This window comes from Columba livia, chromosome 4 (genome assembly GCF_036013475.1).
Source record: "Columba livia isolate bColLiv1 breed racing homer chromosome 4, bColLiv1.pat.W.v2, whole genome shotgun sequence".
In the NCBI taxonomy this organism is placed as follows: Eukaryota; Metazoa; Chordata; class Aves; order Columbiformes; family Columbidae; genus Columba; species Columba livia.
The window spans coordinates 53402612-53415001 of NC_088605.1; the positions used below are offsets into that span (position 1 = coordinate 53402612).

Sequence of the window (12390 nt, forward strand, 5' to 3'; positions counted from 1 at the left end):
AGCTGTGTCCTGGGCTGCCATTCATCTGGTTTTATGAACTGGCAGATTCCCAAAGAGACAGACAATCTTGATGACTAGCACAGATTTTCTGATCTCCCACACTTAAGTGGTGGGTGTTCACTGATTTATCTTTCTGTTCTGATATATCCTCCCCACCCGGAGGGCAGGCTTTTGGAAAGAACAGTCCCAGCTTGCTCGGGAATCATAGTTTCAGCTGTATTACTGGTACCGTGCTTTTTTGATGGCATCTGCTGTGCTTCTCTTGAACAGCTGCAGATTGCTGCAGCACAGCTCTGCTTGGCCTGCAGCCACCCCAGAGATCAGGCAGCTTCTGTGAGGGTGCAGAGATAAGGGGCTGTTGAGTGGCAATTTGATTTTTTTTTTCCCTTTTTTTTTTTTCTTTTTATTTTCTTTTTTTTTTTCCCTCCCTCTCTTCCAACTCTGTTCAAACAAGGACTTGTAAGACCAAGTCCAAGCAAGGGTGCCATGCTCTCTGGCACATAAACGGTTAGTAGAGCTTTGAGGTAGACATGGTTGTGTGCTTCTGAGGAGCTGGCCATTCTGTGCATGAAGTATAAAGCTCTGAATTCAGAGATATACCTAGTAATGGAAACTGGGAAATGGTTAGTACAGAAGCCCAGGGTACAGGTCCACTTATGTAACACAAAATGTTCCCCATTTTCACTTCAGCTGTTTATCACATACCATAGTTTTATGCCTCTAGCTGTTATGGTAATTTATATTTATTCCTGTTATGTTCATCTCAGCTGATGCATCAAATTGATGCTAGGATTAATTGTTAGGTTTCAAAGCAAAATATTTAGGGTTTATGTTCAGATTTGTACTGGTATAATAGAGGTTTCTACTATCGCCCTTTGCATCCTGAAGTTATGAGCTCCCTCCCAGCCTGTAGCTGCATCAGCAGGAGCTTCAGGAGCTATAGTCTGATTGCCACCTTGGATATTATCTTTATAGCAGTTTGAGTGCCTAGGTAGAGGGAGTGAATATAGCTTAAGGGTTAAATGTTCAACTCATAACCTTTTCGTGGCATTACTTGGGCTACAGTTCTTATTTTGTAATTTCTGATTGACTTTGTAGATCCATGTAAACACAGCTGATTTGCAAAGATAGGGTTTGAGTTCTGTGGCTTCTAATACTCAATGTCCTTCACTCTTTCATGCATGGAATTTGCATTCCTTAACTGGCCCTATTTTTCCCCCCGAATGTCCTGAGGCTACATTATTGCACATAGATATTTGCATGATTATATTAAATGCACTGTAAACCATTCCTGCTATTAAAGTGAAGGCAAACTACTTCCAGGTTGGTTACATGCTGATTCTATGGCAGGGAGGTCGTCTTGCTGTATGTGGGCTGCGAAAAGAAAGAGAATACTTCCTTTCACTAGCTAATTTCTGAATGGTTTTCAGTAGCAAAGCTATTGCATCCTACACACTTTCCATGTGAACAAAATAATAGCTGTCCTGATTGAGGGCATGCTAAAGCCAGCCCACCAGGGAATTCGTGAACCGTGAAAATTGCCTTTCAAGATGCTGTCTGTCTGTGTTCCCAGGAATGCCAGGAAAATGTACGTTGAAGTTTGGATTTATTATGTTTGCACAACCCATTACTTAGCAACATGTAAATGTTGTTTGTGTGGTGACATGGGAAGCCTTGCCACAGCCCTTTTGTTCTATGAGTAATTTGAGGTGTTTGCATGTGTCCAAATCAGTCTTTTGTTTTATGTGAATCTTCATTGATTGTAAGGAAGCATAGGAAAGAATTGTATGGGCTGACAAAAACAGCTCTGAAGAGCAGAATGCCTATTATGGGTACAGAATATGGGCAAGCGCAAAAAAAATAATAAAAATTATCCATACAGGGTAAGACCCAAGAAGGCTGTAGTCTGCTACCTGTCCACTAACCAATTTAGTGGCCAATATATAAACACCTAGAAAATGGTAAAAATACAGTATCCTTATCTGAGACTGGCCCCGACTAGTTTTGAGTCTTTGAAATATTTTCAGTATCTGGCTTTTCCTCAGCTAGAGATTGATTTATCTTCCATGAAATTGCTCAGTCTCCATTTGAACTCAAGTCAGCTTTTAGCATCTATGGTATTCTGTGTCACGCTCTCCTGTTGATTTTTTTGACCTGACTCCTGGTAGTTTGATTAACAGTCTGCTAGTTCTTGGTTGTGAACCGTCACACTCTAACTAGTTATGATTTTGTACATCTGCTGTCTCACATAGCAGTAATCTTTTAGGTTCCTGCATGGAAAACCTGTACAGGCAGTTGCTTAAGACTAAGGACAAATGTAATGACTTGAAGCATGCAATGTTGGAAGGGTCCAGTCAGCTGTGTGGATTTGTATTAGCAGCCTTTAAAGACATTTCTGGCTCACTTCAAACTACTCTTTTTACTCCATATGAGCATTTCTGATTTTTTTTTCTAAAAATCTCATTTGAATACTTAATCTTTTCCTATTCTGCACATGTGGCAATGGTGTGAAATTTCAGTGTAAATGTGGCAGCTCTCTTCTGAAAAATATCTCTGTAAAGTTGTAGCTTTTTACTCCTCTGATAATATCATTTTATATTCAGGTGTAGTACTCAGTGTTGGCTTGGCAGAACTTGGCCTTTGTACTTTCTGATGGTTGTTAACTAAAAGTCCCATTTAGACTCACTGAAATGAATGTGTTGCTTTTGGATCCAGTCTGTGGTTCCTGACTTCATGCATAACCTCTTCACTGTATCCAAGAGATAACATCCAGTCCCATCAATCTTAGCGTGGATCTTAGTCACAGAAACCTTCCACTTTGCGGAGGGAGGAGGAGGGTGTAACAGCACTGAGTTTGTGTGAACCACTTGCAGAAATAACCTCTTGGAGGATTCAGTTCTTTTAACCCCCCGTTGTGATCAACATAATGAAATGCATAATTATGTGGTGAAAGCAAAATACTTTAGTTGCTCAAATATGTGCTACGGCACTACAGTCATATTGTGTCTCTTATTTTAGTCTCAGTAATACCAGACAAATCAATGGCTTTTTATTTCATGGCAAATAGTTTTGTAATGTAAGAGTTCCTACTAAAAATCTGAATAGTCACTCAGCTCTGGAACTAACTCCCGTTCTGAAATGACAGTTTTTAACTGAACAGGCCACTTGGGAAGATCACCAGAAGTCAAAGCATCACAGGCACTTTGTTTTTCAGAGGTGTGGTGCATCTGACAGCTGCTGTTGACATCAAAGGAAGCTTCCCAGTGCTCGGATCTCTCTAATAGGTTGTGTAAACATCACCCCTCTTGGGAAAATAACTTCTTAATGTTGCTTCAAATGCATAATATCTCTCAGTTCCCAGAAACAGCTGCACCTCTCAAGAGACTGTGTTTGCTTTCTTAATTTCTATGCAATTATTGCTAGTTTTTAACACCTGCATATGCCTTGAATTTCATTTGAACATCTCAAGACCTCTAAAATAAGACAGTAAGGAATATGAAGTTGGAGGTTTTTTCGTTTCTCCTATGGGGTCAGTGAATTAATGGTGGTTTTGAATGGACTTCAGTGGAATTCTGTCCTTTTATTGAGTTGAAGATTGATGGGGATATTTAGCTCAAGAAGTGTCCTGGAAACTGAAGACTTTGAAATACAGGATAATAGGCTGTTATCCAGACTTGTAAATACGCACATGTTGGGTTTTTTGAGTCATAGGCTTATGTTTGTTGGGTTCAACCAAGAATTATCAGGATGTTGTTGGGTTTGTGTGGGAAGGGGAGAAAATGGTTTTTCTGGCCAGGAAAAAAAGAGGGACGTATAGACTTAAGACAACTGAAAAATGCGTAGGAATTGCTGTCATGTAAGTGTTCTTTGGAATGCTCAGTAAGCAGGGTGAGAGGCACCTGTTTGTGGATGGTGTCGTTTCCTCTGTTCTGAGTTTTCCCACAGACATGTAGGCCTCAGGCAGCAGTAGTCAAGGTTCAGATTCCTCAAAACCTTTTAACTGTGCAGAATGCAGATAAGGAAGTTCATACTTTGCATTCATGTCTGCAGCTTGAAATGGCTCCTGTTGAGACCAAAAAAAAAAAAAAAGGAAAACTGTTTCTTGCACCACCATCAATTTCATGGAGAAATCACAGCTCCTCCAGAGTTTGTCAGAATTGGGCCCTGTGTATTTCTCAAATGACTTTTCACATTTACTCTGCTTTATTGGTCAGAAGCCCTGTTTTTCATATCTGCATGATACCCCAGGCACTTAGAGAAAGTTCCTTTCTCTTTTAGCCTCATTCTGCAGGGGTTAGAAAGGAGGTGAACAAAAATCTCATCCTTTCTTCTTCTGTTGGTCTGTTTATCCCTTCCCTGCTGCATTCCTGACTCGCTCAAGTGGTTTGTAGGCACAGGAGCAGTCGTGCTATTTTTTTTTAATTGAGGGGTGGAAAGGAATCATAAATACAAACCTTGTGACATTCTCGATGTTAATGTCACGTTGCAGAACTGTAGTGGGGAAAAAAAAAAAAAGAAATTGCACAAGGAATACCACGAAGCCACGTGAATATACTTAGAGCTTTTAGATTCTCTGAGCTAAACTTTTTTCTCAAACTCTTCCATATGAGCTCCATTTACTGTCTCATTAGAAAGTCTCCTGCTGTCTCTTCAATTGATGAAAGTACTTACAATGTTTCTACATGATCTTGTTTTCTAAACATGTTAAAAGACCACAGACAGACATTAAGTGTGAATGACAGAAGGTCTGCTAATTTTTCATTTACTTCATCTGAGTACCTGCCTTAATTCCCAATTCTAGCCCCATCTTCCTCTGGAGAATGCACATGCTTGTATTTTCTGCCAAGTTTTTGGAACCTATGTATATTATCAGTCCTCTCCACATTAGGCTTTAACTTATGTGCTTCCTAGAAATTTCAGCAATTGAATCCACAAACAGTTTCTATTCTGATTTTAGGTTGCTGTCTTCCAAACAATGCCAAAGGTTTTCTTTACCTATGTATTTTGAGTGATTATTCATTCAATTTGGTCTGAACAGGGCCTTTCAGACAAGTTATCGTATTTGGTTGTTTCAAACCAAGGTGAAAGCCTGAAATTTTCCACGTTAGATAGCCTTTGGCCTGTCAAGCATGTATTTTTGACACCTAACTATTTTCAAGCCTGCAGTAGTTTTTACCGTGTGAGAACCTCCTGCTGATCTTTCTTACTGCTTTGAACTGCAACTTCAAGTGTAAAACTTAGGAAAGATATCTTTGCATTGGGGGATTTTCTCTCTTGTTTCTTCTTATATGCCCTTGTCTGACAGAGTTTTGCATAGTATTAAAGATGGTTATCTTCAGAAGGTCACTTGGAAATGGTTTAAATTAAACTATGTTGGCACATCCCATGGACAGCAGCTATGGCATAGGCCAAGCTGAGGCAATGTGAGCATTCATTCCAACATTGAGATGCCTCAATGAAATCAGTTAAACCATCTCACGCCCTTCATACTTGGTTTTGGTTTGGTGTGCAGAATGTTCTCTTTAACCTCTGATAAGGAAAACAATAGATTTTTAACCAGCAGCATTATAGAAGTTTATGAATGTAACTTAAAATGTAAAATGGAACTGTATTTCTCTGTACAATAAATCCAGTGAATATTGACATTCTTTCATTAGATGCAAGAGCAAGTCTAATTTCAGTATAAGAGTTCAGCAGACAATTAAATTTTGTAACTTTTCACTTAACACTGATGCAAAGTTTCCTTGGTGACTGTACCATGTTCATGTCCTCACCACACCCTGATGAGTTCTGCAAGTCAGGGCTCAGTGGGGCTCAGTTTCCTGGCTGGTCCCAGGCAGGAAGGTGGCCCTGCAGCTGGGGAGGGCACTGGCAACCCAACACAGCCTGTGTTCCATCTGCTCCTTTGCCTCTGTTTCTGTCTCTCTCCACTTAATAGGTTAGACTGCTTCTCTATGCTTAATAACCTACTAACTCACTCTGGTAGTTAATCTATGCTGTAACTGATATGCTGCTGCTTAAATGAGAGTGAGTGGGAGGGCTGGGTCATCTGGGAGGAGTCTTGGATTTCCTCTGTCATAGTTGGCTGCTGTTGGAGCTTTTTTGTTTTTCCCTGAGGTTCTTAAATAAACTAAATGATAGTTCCCAGATTTCTGGGGTGTGGGACACATGTCACTGTGTGGTGTACAGTCAAGGCTGAGTAGTTGAAAGGTGGTAGTTGAGTTGGTTTGTTGGAACCTCCCTTGTAATAAGATAAAAGGCAAGGGGAGTTGGTCTGTTTTCTCAAGTGCTCTGCCTGGCCATGTTTTCCTGTTCACAGGGGCCCTGGGGAGAGAGGTCAAGTCTTGTGTATGTCTGCAGTCAAAAAGAGGGATGGCTTTGAAGGGGATTTGCGTAACAGCAGGATCTGAGAGAATATTATGTCTTTGATAGGACTGAGGCTGTAATTGGGGTGGAAGGGTATGTGCATTTTAAGTGCCAAAAGGGCAAAACCCATCGTTTGTCATCAGTAGGTGACGTGCAATCTTAGCCAGACAGTGTAATGTTTTGATTATGTAAGAGGAGAAAAAAGTCTGTGTTACTCGATTTTTAGCTTGTTTTCTCCATTTTTCCAGATGATATGGGATCTCTCTCTGGTCATCCAAATCACACTGCATTGAGTGGAAAGCCTCCTGTTGACTACTGTGGACAAGCAATCTGAAGGTGAACTCTCTCTTTGTTAGCCCAGATCATAGCTGGAGCTGGTTCAGTACAGTTTTAACATGGCAATTAAGCTATAGCATTCACATATGCTCCTAAGGATAGGGATGGGAGCCTGACTATTTGTGAAAGCTGTTGCATAAAGCTATTTCTGTTATTTTTGATCGATGGAATTGCTCTCACAGGGTAAAAATGCATAGAAAGATGACATAGTGTGTGAGAATCTAAGGAAAATCTCCATCCCCTGATGGATGCATAGGGAAACATAGTGACAGAGGATGAGGTAATGGCTAAGGTATTAAATGCCTTCTTCACCTCAGTGTTCTTCACCTCAGTCAGAACAGTTGTGCTCCAGGTACCCAGCCCCCTGAGCCAGAAGACAGAGATGAGGAGCAGTATGAAGCCCCAATAATCCAAGGGGAAATAGTTAGTGACCTGCTACACCACTTGGACACACACAAGTCTATGGGGCCAGATGGGATACACCCAAGGGTGCTGAGGGAGCTGGTAGAGGTGATCACTGGGCCACTTTCCATTATCTACCAGCAATCTTGGCTAACTGGGGAGGTCCCAGTTGACTGGAAGTTGGCTAACGTGACGCTCATCTACAAGAAGAGCCGGAAGGATGATCTGGGGAACTACACGCCTGTCAGTCTAACCTCAGTGCTGGGCAAAGTCATGGAGCCAATGATCTTGAGTAACATCACACAGCACTTACGAGAGAACCATATGATCAGGCCCAGTCAACATGGGTTTATGAAAGGCAGGTCCTGTTTGACCAACCTGATCTCCTCCTACGACAACATGACCCAACTAGTAGATGAGGGAAAGGTTGTGGATGTTGTGTACTTAGACTTCAGTAAGGCCTTTGACACCGTATTCCACAGCATTCTTCTGAAGAAGCTTGCAGCTCATGGCCTGGATGGGTGTACTCTGCAATGGATAAAGAACTGGCTGGAGGGCTGGGCCCAAAGAGTTGTGGTGAACAGAGCCAAATCCAGTTGGTGGCTGGTCACGAGTGGTGTTCCCCAGGGCTCAGTATTGGGCCAGTTCTGTTTAATCTCTTTATGAATTATGTGGGTGAGAGGGTTGAGTGCATCCTTAGTAAATTTGCAGATGACACCAAACTGGGTGGGATTGTTGATCTGCTGGAGGGTAGGATGGCCATAGAGAGGAATCTGGAACCGGCTGGATCGTTGGGCTGAGGCCCATTGTATGATGTTTAACAAGGCCAAGTGACTGGGTCATAACAACCCCAGGCAGTGCTACAGGCTCAGGGAAGAGTGGCTGGAAAGCTGCCTGGCAGAGAGGGATCTGGGGGTGTTGATGACAGCTGGCTGAATATGAGCCAGCAGTGTGCCCAGGTGGCCACAAAGGCCAACAGCATCCTGGCTTGTATCAGGAATAGTGTGGCCAGCAGGACTAGAGAAGTGATTGTGCCACTGTACAATATGTAGGCACTGGTGAGGCTGCACCTTGAATACTGTGTTCAGTTTTGGGCCCTTCATCATAAGAAGGACATTGAAATACTAAAGAGAGTGCAGAGGAGGGGGATGAAGCTGGTGAGGGGCCTGGAGCACAAGTCTGATGAGGAGTGGGTGCTGTTCAGCCTGGAGAAAAGGAGGCTGAGGGGAGATCTTATTACTGTCTACAACTACCTGAAAGGAGGTTGTAGCATGGAGGGTGTTGGTCTCTTCTCCCAAGTAGCAAGCGATAGGTAGGACAAGAGGAAATGGCCTCAAGTTGTGCCAGGGGAGGTTTAGATTCGATATTAGGAAAAAATTCTTCACAGAACGGGTTGTCAGGTATTGGAACAGGCTGCCCAGGGAAGTGGTGGAGTCACCATCCCTGGAGGGGTTTAAAATGTGTTTAGACAAGGTTCTTAGGGACATGGTTTAGTGCTAGAGTTTAGGTTATGGTTGGACTTGATGATCCTGAGGGTCTCTTCCAACCAAAATGATTATATGATTTTAGGATTCTGTGATTCTATTTCATCTATGCACTTTACTTTTCAGCCTAGAAAAAGCAGCAGCTGAACAGAACATTAATTCTTTCTTAAATCTCATCCTGAGATCAAGTAACAAAGGACTTAGTACAGTCAATCTATGGTGTATCACCTACTATGGCCTTCAAAAATACGCTATAGCAGGTCAGCTGTGAGACAGCAAGTTATTTGCATTCCACACACAGAACAGGCCCTGCAAGAGATACTGTGAGCTTGATGGGGGCAACACTGCAGCAGTTGACTCGGGCACAGAGAGTAATGCTGACCTTTGCCAGCTGAAGAACTTGTTTTATTTTCCAGATGATGAAGTCCACTTGAATAGTGTCGAGGGTTAAGATTGGGGGGTGACAATAAAACCCTGGCAGATGTATTGTTAACCCCCTCTTCCCCCCGCCACTTCCCCCTTTTTTGTCCCTCCCTCTGCCCTTCCCACTCAGGACAGGCGATCAGGAGGGAAAGAAGGGCAGAGAGAAGAGAGTTGGAAAAATTAACAATGTTTTACTAATGCTACTAATAAGAATAGAGAAAATAATACAAAATATACAAAACCGATCTTGAAAGTCTCAGCAACTGCAGAGCCGGCACCCGAAGTCCTGGATTAGACTCTGCAGCCAACCGGAGCTGGATTCAGTCTGTCACTAGGCCTCAGTTCGCAGGGACGACTAGCAAGGTCCTCTCCTAATGTCGGCCATAAGCAGAACGGAAAAAGCAAAGGCAAAAGGGACAAGGGACGAGATCCTTGTGATCTCCCACTTTTATATGAAGTATTCACGTGAATGGAATGTTATACACAGTTGGTCAGTTTCTTGGTCACCGGTTTCTCATTGCCCCTCTCGTGAGATGTCCATCCATGCTTATCAATAAGTTTGCATTCCATTGCTAGGTTTACCAAAACATGTGTCTGGTTCTCCAGGAAAATGCAGTTAATATGAAGGCTTTAGCTGACAGGCAAAATTCATTGAAAGAGAAAACTTGTTTTTAACAAAACCAGGACAAATAGATAATTTCCCTTAGAAAAGGTCACTTCTGACACAACTCCTTTTTCTAACAGGAGGCATGTTTTGTTAGAAATTAAAAATGAACAAACAAAAAAAACCTTCCCAAACCTTTATTTTTTAGCATCATTAGGCATATCCTTATGAAAAGCATTGCTGGTATGAAAGATAGGAAGTTTCTGTGCTAATGAGGATTCAAAAATAGAGTTTAGCTCAGAGCTAAATCCTGAAAGCTGACCAGCATCTGAGTCTTGTGCTAAATTGAACAGAAGGTGCTCAGCAGGTCTTAGTTTCTGGTCTTTACTGAACAGCAGGAGACGGGCCTAACAGACATAAGGTGGGCTGTGCATGCTCTAAAGGACCTTGGTTTGTGCTTTATGGGTTTGTAAATCTCTCACGTTGGTCACTGGCAGCACTATTCAGAGATTGTTTGTTTAAATGATGTAGTGAAGCAGCGTAGATGTTGAAAGGTAATGATTCAGAAATAGTGAAAAGGAACTTTCCTGCATACACTGTCCCAGAAAAGTATTGATTGATGCTTTCTTCATAATTAAAAAGTAAGCTACATTGTGTGGTACATATTAAATCACTGATTTTACCCAGACTTCATACCTGCAAGTCAGTTATGATTCTGTACTAGAACTACAAAGCAGTATGTTCACTACTCAGTGTATGATCCCTTGCTCCAAAACAACAAAAAAACCCACCACAGACTCTTGGGACAGATGCTCACAGGTGAGGAGAACTTGTCAGCTTCCTCTGAAGTTGAAGTGGTAGTTGTGTTGCACTGTCTGAGCATTTGACCTAATAAAACTGCATTTGTAGTGGAATCTAATATCTCCTGGTATTGAGACCCTTTTAAGAGTTTACAGGCTGATCTGGCCAACAGCCTCAGCAGCCATTCTTTAACTGGTTAAGGCCTTTTCCACCTCAGTTGTGCTGACATTAAGCATGAGTTCCTGGGAGAATAATTGCAGACAGTTTCAGAAATGCCAGTTGCAACTCTAAATTAATGCTTTTGTAGCAGGACAATCTATACTGAGAGGAAATAGACTTTCTCAATTCACATGCATCTGCTTTTCTTTTTATTTTGTTATATTTCCTATACTAATTAAAATTAGTGTCTAGTTCATGTACGGTTGTTGACTCATAGCTTTGACCCTGCAGTTCTAATACTAATTCACTTCTTTAGGGAAAGAACATTGTCTAGATTAGTGCAGATGAAGTTACCCCTCTATATCAGATCTTATCTGTAGGCATATAATTGCAGAGACCATATGCATTATTATTATTATTATTTCCTCTGCCTGTGGTTGCTTAAAAAAAATCTAGAACAGAGGAATGAAGGAAATTCAGGTTGTGCATGAATAAAACAGCAGACAAGGGAATCCACAAGGAAAGGTTGTAGTATGAAATCTCCCTTTATTAGATATCAGAGGATGCCCATGGGAACACAGCCTCTCAAAATGAATTCACAGAGGATTACTTGTTCTCTGCTTAAGGAGTTTATTGTTTTGGTTTGGTTTTGTTTATTGTTTTTTGTTTGTTTGGTTGGTTTTTTTTAAGATTATTACGTGGCAGGACAGCTTCTCTCAAGAGACAGTTTATTTCTGCAAAGCTATGGCTGAGAAGACCATTCAATTCTGAGTTTGTTTTTGTTTTGTGTTTTCTACATTAGTAGAAATAACACCCAGGATAGGTGGCTTTACCTTCTGATTATGGCCCAAGCTTGTGCTGGGCCTAGGGCCCGTCACTGAATGCCTCTGGGACTTGTGATATTATTTCTCATCAAAGATAGGGGTGAAGTTGTGCTGTTTATATGTCCTGCTTTGTTAGAAATTAATTTTCTCTTAGATTTCATAGCCCACAAGTCAGGTTAATTAAAATGCTTATTTTCCAGTACACACAGGCTATCAGCCAGTTCTGGGCTTCAAGATGTCTTTGAAGTCCTCTGGGCTGTCATTTGTTTGGATTTATTTGTTAAACGGTGTATGTGACACAGACTTGAGTACAGAGTGGTGGACACAGTGAGTGTATGTGAGCATGAAGACACCTGAGCAGTAATGGGCAGTGCAAGGAAAAAAAAAAAGGCAATGCATTGCTAGGATGCTGTGAGGTTTGGAGAGAGGATGGACAGAAAGCTCACACAGGTGATGGTTATTGTAATTTAACCATAGTCAGTTTTCTGAGAGGAGTCATGCTAGTAATAAGGTATGACGGGCAGAGCTGTTTGTCCTGGATAGACAGATGTGATAATAGTGGAGTCTTAGGAGGGGATTATTTTCAAAGATCAGCTTAATTGTGTTTGGTCTTCCTTGATAAGTAGAAGTACTGTTTTCTTGTGGAAATCAGGGTAAATATGGGTTGTTTAGGAAAAGTAGCTCTGTGGTTTTTGCACAGCTGCATTTGATTGCTGCACTAGGGAAGGGTTACTAAAGAGGCTGAAGATCCTTAAACCTAATTTTATACTATCAAGTTCATACCTGATAGTACATTGGAAAGCTTGGGACTTTGGTCTGGCACAGCTATAAATGGGGTTACTCCAAATCAGGGATCAGACCAAGCAGACTCTGTTGCTTATTCCATTTCAAGAGATACATTGAGAGACACAAAATGGTGACACTGTGCAAATTAAGAAGTTTTTCTTCTCTTTTTGCTTTAAGTTTGATGAATGAGCTAAATTTAGCTAGC

The 12390-nt window shown here is 41.5% G+C and overlaps 1 protein-coding gene across 2 annotated transcripts in view; it reads left to right on the top strand.

The window, feature by feature from the left end:
• Window positions 1-12390, top strand: part of RASGEF1B (RasGEF domain family member 1B) — a 138085-nt gene that overhangs the window by 49175 nt on the left and 76520 nt on the right. For both annotated transcript variants that reach the window (XM_065061709.1, XM_065061711.1), the window contains one exon: window positions 6615-6702. The gene's annotated coding sequence lies outside the window, so the exon portion shown is untranslated. The remainder of the gene's footprint in view (window positions 1-6614; window positions 6703-12390) is intronic.